The sequence below is a fragment of the Phascolarctos cinereus genome, unplaced genomic scaffold (genome assembly GCF_003287225.1).
Source record: "Phascolarctos cinereus isolate Bilbo 61053 unplaced genomic scaffold, phaCin_HiC Scaffold_5;HRSCAF=322, whole genome shotgun sequence".
NCBI classification, from domain to species: Eukaryota; Metazoa; Chordata; class Mammalia; order Diprotodontia; family Phascolarctidae; genus Phascolarctos; species Phascolarctos cinereus.
The window spans coordinates 285,273,964-285,285,737 of record NW_027555958.1 but is presented as its reverse complement, the minus strand read 5'-3'; the positions used below and the strand labels follow the sequence as shown (position 1 = coordinate 285,285,737).

Genomic DNA, 11,774 nt, shown 5'->3' with positions numbered 1-11,774 from the left:
GTAGGTTTCTGTTGTACTAGAGATTAATTATGAAGGGAGGAGACTGCAAGAAGGAAAGGGACGAGACAGTGGATCTATGGGTGTGGTTTTCAGAGGTGAAATCCTGAAATCCTTTAAGTTCTATCAGTGGATATTATAAGCCATAGGACACTGGGAGCCTACTCCTTAAGGTTCATGGGGGGACATGTACTGTTCTTTCCCTTATATAGATCTTAATACTACCTTAGGAAAAAGTAGTCCTGGATGTAGTGACCATCATTTCGGGTAGTGGTCCCCTTTGGTCAGAAGGAAGAGGGAGAGATCATAGAAAACAGAAAACCATGGCTATAGGGCTGGAAGGGACAGAAACATCTATTTAGTCCAACTGTCCTTTTACAGATAATAGGTGAAGTCACTCACCCACAGTCGCATAGGTAGAATATGACAGGGGTGAGATTTAAACTCAGGTCCTTTGTCTTCTGAACCATGGTCCCTACGAGTTAGAATAGAAATTTTCAGAATATGTATATATATACACACACATACATATACACATACACACACGCACGTATGTACATACATATATACATATATACATATATATATATATATAATTCTCTCTCTCTATATGTATATATAAATATAATTCTCTAGTAGAAATAAGATTGGATTTGAAGTAGTCAAGCTTGTTTGGCATTAGCTTTGTTGCTTATTAACTATATGACTTTGGATAGATTACTCAGCTGCTCTGGGCCTTAGTTTCATCACCTGTAAAAATGGTATAATAATACTTGCATTGGCCACCTCATAGCTTTATTGTGAAGAAATTGCTTCATAAACTATAAAATACTATGTAAATGTGAGCTCCTGATATGACCCCAGCCAGGCAAGGCAGTGGGTTTCAATGCCTCCAACATAGTCGTCTCTTTATAAATAATGAGTGATATACTTTGATCTTAGCAATGAGGGTGTAGGGATAAGCTGAGTCCAGCCCCTGCTAGTGTCCCGTGCTATGCAATTGTCCTAGTCTATACAAAGTCTGGGCATCATGTGAGGTTCTATTGGCTGACAACTGAAGAGTCGTAATTCTCAAGGGCCTAGTTAGGAGACTGCTAAGGAAATCGCTCAGAAATTGGCCTGAAGGCTGGAGGGGTCTTCACTTTGGGTACTTGTCTATGTGAAGGAGAAAATGAAGTCCCCTGAGCCCCTGAATGCCTGGCCCAGTGGGATGTGTCCAGTCTTCTCTGGGGAAGTCTGGCACTACTTTGTTGTTGCTAAGTTGTTTTTTCAGTCACATCTGATTCTCTGTGACCCCATCTGGGCCTTTTTTTGGCAAAGAGACTGGAGTGGTTTGCCATTTTCTTTTCCAGCTGATTTTACAGATGAGCAAACTGAGGCAAACCATCACTATAAAAAGAGAATAGATTCCCCCATGCCAACTATTGTTATATATGTGTCTTAGGGCGCAATCAGTAGAATGTACTGATAGCAGCCAAATCAAACCATTTAACATTTTGAAGGGTATAGCACAGGGTTTTGTTTTCTTTTTGAGGGGAGCAGGGAGGCAATCAGGGTTAAGTGACTTGCCCAGGGTCACACAGTTAGTAAATGTCTGAAGCTGAATTTGGGCTCAGGTCCTCCTGACTCCAGAGCTGGTGCCCTATCCACTGTGCCATCTAACTGCCCCCTCTTTTGTAGCCTGGGTTTTGAAGATAAATTTCTGCAGCAATAAAGTATATTCATGTTATTAGTGTTTTTTTTTTTTCGGCATGGCATCCATTTGGACAATGAAGATGGAGCATGAGATTTTGAAGAGTAAGGGACCCTCCTAAGCAGCTGGATGTCAGAGTGGTCAGAGCAATGATGAAGATCTGAGTTCAAATGCAGCCTCCACTCAACAGCTGTATGACCCTGGATGAGTTGCTTAACTTTAGTCTTAAAGGAAGCTAACGATTCTAAGTGGTAGAGGTAAATTGGGAGTGCATTCTAGCCACAGTGTCTGGAATACAACAGGCACTTAATAATCACTTGTTTAAAAAAAAAAAGAAGAAGAAAAGAAGAAAAGGGGCAGCTAGGTGACGAAGTGGATAGAGGACCGGCCCTGGAGTTAGGAGGACCTGAGTTCGAATGCAGCCTCAGACGCTTGACACCTACTAGCTGTGTGACCCTGGACAAGTCACTTAACCCCATTGCCTACCCCCCTCAAAAAAAATGGGTAAAAAAGTAAAACAATAAGCACTTGCTCCCTTTTCCCTTCCCTCTCTCAGTTACTGGTGGAGGTCTGCAGGGTGATTTGCCTGTTGCTAATAATGGCACAATACCCACCCACAGTAATGTCTTATCAGCCTACAGTCAGAAGCTGGCTAATGGGAATTAGTTGAGGGTCTGCTGTTGCTGGAGCCTAGAGTAGGTAACAGGAAGAGTACAAAATCCAAATCAATCCAACAAACATTAATTAAGCACCTGCTGCATGCAAGGCATTCAGGATACAAGGACAAAGCAGAAAATAGTCCCTGTGTACATTGTACTGGGAAAATACAGCATATAGACTGATAAATATATACCTGATCATTTGAAGAGGGAGAATTTCAGTTAGAAGGGACCTTAAAAGTCATCAATTCCAATCCCTACCTGATCAAGAATACTACCTAAAACATCCTTGACAAATGGTCATCTAGCCTTTGCTTGAAGACATGCTGTTGTGGAGAACCCACTGCCCTCCGAGGCAGCATTTGGACAGCTCTAAAAGCCCTGAACTTTTATCCTTATGTAATGAGAGCAGCCAGTGTTCTCCAACACTGTTCATGGCCCATAAGCCCAGTCCATGAGCATGCACAGAATACTGCTGATGCAATATCCCACGTGAAGAGGCTGGGGAACTTGCTTCTGGGAGTCATGAGGATGCAATGGAAATGCCCTGGGAGGGCTTCTGAGAAAACTTATATATGTTCTGGTTGATTCTGGTCTGCTAACCACATAGTGAGGAGGAACTCGCTGATGGCCCTGAGGTGCATACAGAAGGCACTATTGAGAGGGAGCCTTGGTCTTTCTATCTTGGTGAGACGTTTTGTGCCTCACGGCATCTAGTAAGAAGCAATGTGACCCTGTGAATACCAGCCTTAGTTCTCTGTCTTAGCATTTATTCATTCATTTTTGGTGTAGGAGATTAATCTGGAATGTGTGACCTTGGGAATTTTGAAAAATCAGAACAAGCCACCCAAGTTTCAGAAGTTTGGAAATTGAATCTAAGCCGGGTTTGGCAGCCAGCCCAGCATCAGCATCCTAAGGTTCAAGAAACAACCTTTATGACCCAGCCCAATAATAGCTGAGACAAAGACTCATCTGGCAGAAATGTCTTATTTGGATGTGGAATTGGTGGGACCAATCTTATATAGAAATTATTTTAAGTCTTAGTTCATTTTCCCCAGAGGCTGGGGTTATACACTAGACAGTGCACCTGAAGTGGTAGGGGAAGATGTTTGTACAGTTATTTCTTCCACGTGGCAGGGTACGGGTGTGGCACCTCCCCCCATGATCTGGAAAATTCTCATTAAATCTTTGGCCCTCTCTTCGTTCCAGAGAAGTCTGAATTATTATGGTATTAGAAGATTAAATATGTTGATATTATATAACACTATACATATATTTTTGCATTTCTGAATTTTAAAATTTTTTGTGTCGTCTATTGGCCACATGCTGTCTTCAGTTTCCACAAAACTCCTTCCAAATTCCCATTTAATTTCTTATGCTGATCCATGATCTATCACCACAATAGGAAAAGTCGCTAGGTAGAAGGCATACTTTTGTCTTTGCTATATCTTCAAAGTAAATATCTTTTTGTAAAAGCTGACTGATGTTAATTAGTTAAATGGGACTGGAGTGCTAGTCCACTGGTGGCTAATAAGGAGTGTGGGTGTAGTGGGGAATCACGTTGGAATGGGGACTCAAGATGATTGCATAATAATAGCTAGAATTTATATAGGCCACTAGGTGGCGCCATAGCGCATAAAGTGTCCAGCCTGGAGTTAGGAAGATATCTTCCCAAGTGTAAATCTAGCCTCGGAGGGTTCCTAGCCTTGTGACCTTGGGCAAGTCACTTAACTCTATTTGCCTCAGTTTCCCCATCTGTAAAATGAGCTGGAGAAGAAAATGGCATCTTGGCTAAGAAAACCCCAAATGGGGTTACAGAGAGTCAGACACCACTGAAAAACAACTAAACAAAAAAAGAATTTATATAGCACTTTAAGTTTTTCAAAGCACCATACACACCTTAAAGAGATCTCAATCCCTCTGGAATAATCCCAGAACCCCAAGGTGGGAAATGTGGACAGCCTGGTTCTGGGAAAGTGAGCCAGGAACATACTCACTACATTTCTATTAAGCTTAAATTTGCTTTTTTGCTGCCTCTACTCATTATTCCTGGTTCTATCCTCCAGGGCTACACAAAACAACGTTAATATCTCTTCTCCGTGATGGTTCTTCAAGCACTTGAAGGCAGCTAACATATTTCCCCTCTTCTCCAAGCTAAAATCCCTAGTTCCTTCAACCTCTCCTCCTTTGGCATGATCTGGGGGCCCTTCAACATCCTGTTCTCTTTCCTCTGGATGAAGACAGCTTTGTTCTCAAGTAGCTCATAATCTAGTTAGGGAAAAAAAATATGTGTATATATATGTATATATATGTATGTAATGGAACAACTCAGTAACTCTTGCAAAACAATATAGTTCAAACTGAATATATAAGTCCCAAAGTGAATACACACACACCACGGGGATGCACGGTGAAGTAGTAAAAATAATAAATCACATTTACCCCATGTTTCAGTGTTTGTTTGCAAAGCATTCTCCTCACAAAAACTCTGTGAGGTAGGTATTGCAAGTATTACAATTCCCATTTCACAGATGAGTAGACTGAGGCTCAGAGAGGCTAATTAACTTGCCTTACATGACAGAACTGGTTGATATCAGTCAGTATTCAAATGCAGGTCTCTCCTCTAACTACAGATCTAGCAATCTTTTAGCTAAATCAAGCTGGTGGGCTTCCTATAGGAAATAAATTTTGAGCCAATTTTGAAGGAAGAAGATATTGATTAGAAGTATAGAAGGAGTGTGTGTGTGTGTGTGTGTGTGTGTGTGTGTGTGTAGGGGTGGGGGATGGCCCAGGTAGATTCAAAGATAAGAAGGAGCTAGAAGCACTGGCCCCTACAATAACTTATATCAAATTTTTCCCTTTTATTCTTCCACTTAAATTTTTTCCTCATTCTAGGGAAGGGGGCAAGTTATCATGAATTAGATGGCTATGAAGTATGAGGTATTTGCACTTGCATAGGAGAGTCAACTAACCAACTTACCAGCATTTATCAATGTTAATTAATTAATCATCAGGTGCTATGTCATGCACTGGGTCTACAAATATAAACAGGGAAAAAAGCCTTTGAACCCTGCCCTTAACACACTCCACCCTTCCTTCCAAAGTTTACATTTTGAGGAAAGGAGAAGGGAAAGACAGAATGATATAAAATTAAGTAGGAGAAACATATAAGACAAATTTGAAGTTAACGGGGGTGAGGGGTGAGCACCAACAACTAGGGAATCAGGAAAGCCTTTTAAATGAGATAATACTTGAACTGAGCCAAAAAGGAGCTAGGCTTCCAAGGAGTAGAGGTGAGGAACAAAGAAGGAAAAAGCATTTATTAAGCACCTACTCTGTGCTGGGTACTGTGCTAAGCCCTTTACAAATATCATCTCATTTCATTCTCTCAACATCCCTGGGAGGTAGATGCTATTATGGTCTCCATTTTATACTTGAAGAAAATGAAGCAGATAGAGATTGTGACTTGCCCAGGATCACACAGTTGCTATGTGTCTGGGGTTGGATTTGAATCCAGATCTTCCTGACTCCAGTCCCAGTCCTTTATTCACTGCACCCTCTAGCCGCCTCTAAGCATAAAATAAAAGCATTCCAGAAATTAAGCAACAAACTATATAAAGACAAGTAGGCAAGAGGTGGAATATAGCGTACAGGAAGCTGCAAGCCGGCTACTTCCGCTGGCACATGGTGTGAATGAGAGGTCAGCCTGAAAAGAGAGGCTGGAGCTAGATTGTGAAGGATTTTAAATGACAAACAGAATTGGTGTTTGGCCAAGAGGTAATAGGGAGCCATTGAAGCTTCTTACTCTGGGGAACAGCTTGGTTAGACTCGTGTTTTAGGGACATCGATTTGGCAGCTGTTGTGGAGGAAGGATAGGAGGAGGAGAGGTCAGATGCCAGGAGATCAGCTAGGAGGCTGTTACAATGATCTGGGTGAGAGATGATAAGGCCAGATGAACCAGGGTAGCTATAGTAAGAGCAGAAGAAAAAAGATGAATGTGAGAGATGTTAGGGAGGTAGAGTCGCCAAGATTTGGCAGATGACTGGATAGGGGCAGTGGTGGTGGAGGAGAGTGAGGAGTCGATGTGGGACATCCAGGTGGAGACGTCCAGCAAGCAGAGATTTTTGGGCTGGTGCCCAGGAGAGACAGAGATGTGGGCTGGATATGCAGATTTTAGACTGATCTCTTTACCGGAGGTAGTTAAATCCATCACAGATGATTAGTTCACTAAGGAAAAGTGTCTGATGATAATGATAGCTAGCATTTGCATAGTGCTTTAAGGTTTTCAAAGCATGCTATCCCCATTTGGGCCTTAAAACAACCCTGGGAGATAGGTGCTAATGTTATTCCAATTTTACAGATGGAAAAACTGAGCCATAGACCTGAGGGTCACTTAGCTATTAAGCATTTGACTGAGGATTTGAACTCAGGTCTTCTGAACTCCAAGGGCAGCATTCTATCTACCACATAGCTGTCTTCTGTCTCCAAGACAGAACCCTGCACACTCATTCTAGGCAGATGGGACATGGATGTTATTCTACAAAGGAGAATGAGAATAATTAGTCAAATAGGAAAAAAGACAACCAGGACAGAGCAGTGCCATGAAAATCCAAGGAAGAGAAAATATCCAGGAGAAAGGGAGTGAACAGCATTGTCAATCACAGAGAGGTCCAGAAGGATGAGGAAAAAGTCACTGGCTTTAGTGTAAGATATACGTATGATTGAATTATGTAATATCAAGATGACTCAGCTTGCATGTGGCATCGATAGATATTTGAAGAAGGCTGTGCCCCATCCCTCTCTAAGAAAGACTGGGATTTTCTCCTTTGTGGGGAGGAGGAGGCAGGCTATGGCTAGTTGCTTTCTTCTTCTCTTGATTATCTCCAAGAAGGGAATTGGGCTAGAATTCTATCTGTCCCACCATACCACACTACTTATCTAAGGGTCTTTGGGACTCCAAGGGCTATTAGATCCTGTTGTCTCTGTTGCATATGATAGAAGTTCAATAAGCACTTCTTGAGTGAAATAATGTCATTGTTATGCATCCTTCATTTTTGAAGAGGACCAATGACATCACAGGGTGATGTCTTGACTCGTGCATGAATTGAATTTAAATGAGACATAATTGCACAAAATCATCAGCCTCACTCTCTCTTTCAGAGTCATCAAAGTCCAGTAGCAAGGCAAAAATTTAGATGGCTAGTGATGACCCAAGATGCAGTGGATGACCTTGGCATCTCTGATGTCCTACTGAGCTCTAAGGGCTCCACAGTGCTGCTTTAGCTGTCTTTATGGAATTGGAAAAATTGTTCTTCTCTTCACCTTCCACCAGGGGAAGTCTTCACATGCTTGGGGTAAACATCCCTCTAACTCACTGATGAGTTTGAGCATGGTCAGTTACCCTCAACCCGGTTTAACCTATCTGCTGAGATGGTTTTACTGGCCTGTGGCCACTGCATATGCTCCAGCTCCTTGGAATTGAACAATTGAGCTGAGGGACCTTGCAAAAGTTACTTTATCTTCTACCCCACTGTGATGTGATGAGTTTTCTCATATATTAAAATAAGGGTGTTAGATTAGATAATATTTAAGGTCCCTTCCAATTCTATGATTCTATAAAAAGGATGGATGGCAATATGAATTGTACAAGAGGGAATTCTGCAGTGTTGGAGGAGAAGGGGAAACTTCATGAGCGAAGATGGCAATGAGTAAGGCACGTTTGCTGGCCGGTGGGTAGCCCAGTGTGACTGGAGAGAGGGTTTATGTTGGAGATAAGGTTGGAAAGGTAAATTAGAGCTACATTGTGGAAGGCGTTGAATGGGGGCGGGGAACACTTTTATCTTATAGGCATGGGGAGCCATTAAAGGCTTGTGAATAAAGGGAGGGCATGATGAAAGTTATGTTTAAGACATATTCCTTTGACTTTGCCATACAGGCTGGAGAGGAGAAGGAGACATGACAAGCAGGAGATTATTTAGAGGTTATTCCAATAACTAAGCATGAGGTGATAAAAACCTGGACTGAGAAGTGGCAACAGTGGGAAGGGAAGGGAAGAAAAAGCTGCCAAAGCCACTGGTAAGGAAGAATCCGCAGGGCCTGGGGACTGATCTGAGGTGGGAGACAGAGAAGGAAAGAGGAAGAGAAATCTCTAAGGTTTTGAGCCTAGGAGAACAGGGAAAGGACTCATTAACAGAATGCAAGAGCCAGTTTGTGAGAGAGTAAGTCTGGTTTTATAGTCCAGTTTCCAGGAATAGTTGGATGCCTAGGTGTGGATGTGGAATTGGAAGACTGGGAAACTTCCAAATAGAACAAATAATTAATGTCAAAGGAATGGAGGGAGCTCAGAACTGTCAGTGTGCTGTTTTCCTTATTAGAATGTGGGCTCCTTGAGATCAGAGACTGTCTTGTTTTTCTATTTCTATCTCCAGAGATTACTGTAGTAATTTGCAGATAGCAAACACTTTATAAAACTTCCTTTCTTCCTCCCTCCCTCCCTTCCTTCCTTCTTTCCTCCCTTCCTCCCTTCTTTCATTCATTTCTTCCTTCATTCATTCCTTCTTTCCTCTCTCCCTTCCTTTTTTCCTTCCTTCCTCCCTTTTTTCTTCCTTTCCTCTCTTCCTTTCTTTCTCCCTCCCACACTCCCTCCCTCCCTTCCTTCCTTCCTTCCTTGCTTACTTCCTTCATTTTTCCTCCATCCCTCCCTTCTTTCCTTCCTTTATTTCTTCCTTACTCCTTTCCTCCCTCCCTTCCTTCCTTCTTTCCTCTTTCTTCTTCCTTTCCTCCCTCCCTTCCTTCCTTCCTTCCTTCTTTCCTTCCTTCCTTCCACCTTTCCTCTTTTCCTTCCTTTCTTCTTCCCTTCCTTCCTCTCTTCCTTCCTGCCTCCCTCCCTCCCTTCCTTCTTTCCTTCCTTCCTTCCTTTCTTCTTTCCATCCATCTCAGAAAGTAGTTCTCTCCATTTGGCATGTATTAAGCTGAATTGTCTGACTCCTTTGACAAAGTTAAAAAAAATTATTGTGAATAACTCAGGCCCAATGTGAATCTTTCATTTTAATTCCTTTCACTTTCTTTTAGGGTAGGCACAGCTACCTGAAAGCTGAGCATTAATAAGCTCTGAGAATCTGATTGCTGGGAATTAATCTGAAAATGGAGCTTTAGTAAGTTCCCTGTGAAGCAGAGGTCTCCTCTCTGGGCCCAGGTGGTACCTGAAGAACCATCAGGATGGTCCAATTCGTATGTGCCCCTTGAGGACCATCTGGGGAGTGAGAATAAGAATCAAGGCATAGAGAAGTGAGATGAAACAGTAACTTATATGAGCATTGAGGTTCCATTAGAAGGATGTCCACTGCTAAGGACAGAGGCTCAATAATGGTGGACTGTTGGCCCACTCTTCCAGGCAGATGTAACCCAGCAGTGATCCCTGTCTCTGAAGAGACAGTGCTGGGGCCATTTTCCCCTTTCCCTCCCCAAACTTGCCTTTTGAAAGGAAACCAAAAGCTATATATGCCTTAGACTTGCCCAGAGGGGCTAGAACCCAAGCTTCTTATTTTTCAGCTTAACTAACTGGGCTTTTTTTTTCTCCCAGTTTTTTTTCTGCACGTGTGTATGTATTATTTATTCAGCTAAAGGGGAATTTTCACAGCATATTTCTTTTAAGGAAAACTCTTTACATATAGCAAACAGGTTTGTCAGTTGACTTCTGCCTTCCCAGTGCTGTTTGTTTGCTCAATAGAGCTTCTCTGCCCCCACCGCCCGCCAGGTCCCACTTCCTGGTTCAGCATTCTTATCCCTACCTTTCATTGGCCCAGCTCGTTGCTATGGAGACAGGCCCACTTCAGCATTTGTCTGATGAGGTCACTGGCTATGTAATGTGTATGTGGTGGGTGGGAGAGTGGGGGGAGAAAAGGGGGAGTTGTGGGATGGGAAAAGGGAGTTCCAGTGGTAGTCTTTTGTTCTTTTTGCAATAATAGTGCTGATAGTGGAGAGAGAGAAGATCCTAAGTCACAAGAAGGGTACAAGCACTCCCTACAAGCATGATATTAGGACAAACAAGGATATGGAGGCAACTGTGATAAATGAGAGCTAGGGTCCTGAAGTGAGAGTGGATTGGTTTGAGCGTTTCAGATTATTAAGGTAGGGTTTAGGACCCTCAGATCCGATAAAGATCTGCCCAGGGAAGGCACAATGGGGCCACTGAAAAATCCTATCAGCTTAATCTTCTTAACTTCTCTGGCTCTCAATCTTCTCTGTGTCTTCCCTGAAGCAACTCAAAAAACTCATCTATCAACCTAGTCTTCTTAACCCCTATGAGCCTCAGTTTCCTCATCTGTATGATCTTAGAGGTTACTGGAAGTTTCGAGACAGTAAGTGACTTGCATGTCAGAGATGGGTTTGAACCTATGTCTTCCTGGAATCAAATCCAGTATTCTATCCATTTGGTCACACAGCCTCTTAGAGGATGAGCCAGAAGCAGTAACCAATGAATTCTATGACACAGTCAGCATCCCAAAAGAACCTGACATCCTAACGAGGTTACTACTAAGCAGTATTAAGAATACAGCACGATTTCCTCAGGACAGATAATCTAGTCATCTGAGTTTAGGGTGAGCAGGAGATGGTTGGGTTCACTTAGATGGGGTGTGTGTGTATGTGGGTGGGGGATGACTGAGAGTAAGGGAAGCTGGTTATCAAAATACATGAAAGTCAGCTGTGTAGTTCTAGCCAAACCAACTTGTTTAACATTAACACAAAGAACTAAAATTAGATGTGAGAGATCATCTACTTCAAAACCCATTTTGCAGGTAAGGAAACTGAGGCTCAGAACAAAAGTGTTTTGTCCAAAGATATGTTGTAAGTAGTAGACCTCAGATGCCATCCTCTGCCATCTGAATTCTTATCAAAAACTCTTTCCACTCTTCACCCCTCTCGGCCCCCACTCTTTTCTGGCTAACATCTCAGCATCTTTTCTCAAATCGCTCCCCCAGTAATAATAGCTCATATTTATATAGCATTTAAAAAAAATATGGAATGCTTCACGAATTTGCACAACATCCTTGCGCAGGGGCCAGGTCAATCTTCTCTGTCTTTCCAATTTTAGCAAACATACTTCCAAAGTGAGCACTTAGATAGTGTTTGCAGAGCCCCTTCTTCGTGTTATCTTGTTTGGTCCTCTCCACAGCCCTGGGAAGTAGGTGCTGGTATAATCCTCATTATAGGTTGTGGAAACTGAAGCTGAGAGATTAAATGGCTTGCCCTGAGTCACACCAGGAAGGAAGTATTTGAAGCAGGATTTGAACTCAGTTCTTCCTAACTCCGAGTCCAATGGGAAGCAAAGAATGTTTCGCTCTCATAACCCCAGACTATTCCAGCCTCATAGAAACATCTCCAAATTCCCTCCTCTCACTCTCATCACTTCTGTATTGGTGCCC

The 11,774-nt window shown here is 42.5% G+C and overlaps 1 non-coding gene across 1 annotated transcript; it reads right to left on the bottom strand.

Annotated features, from left to right (window-relative positions):
• Positions 1 to 11,362: 11,362 nt before the first annotated feature.
• On the bottom strand, positions 11,363 to 11,467 carry LOC144458027 (U6 spliceosomal RNA). Its single transcript, XR_013487588.1, has one exon. It is a non-coding gene; the product is annotated as a U6 spliceosomal RNA (small nuclear RNA).
• Positions 11,468 to 11,774: the final 307 nt, after the last annotated feature.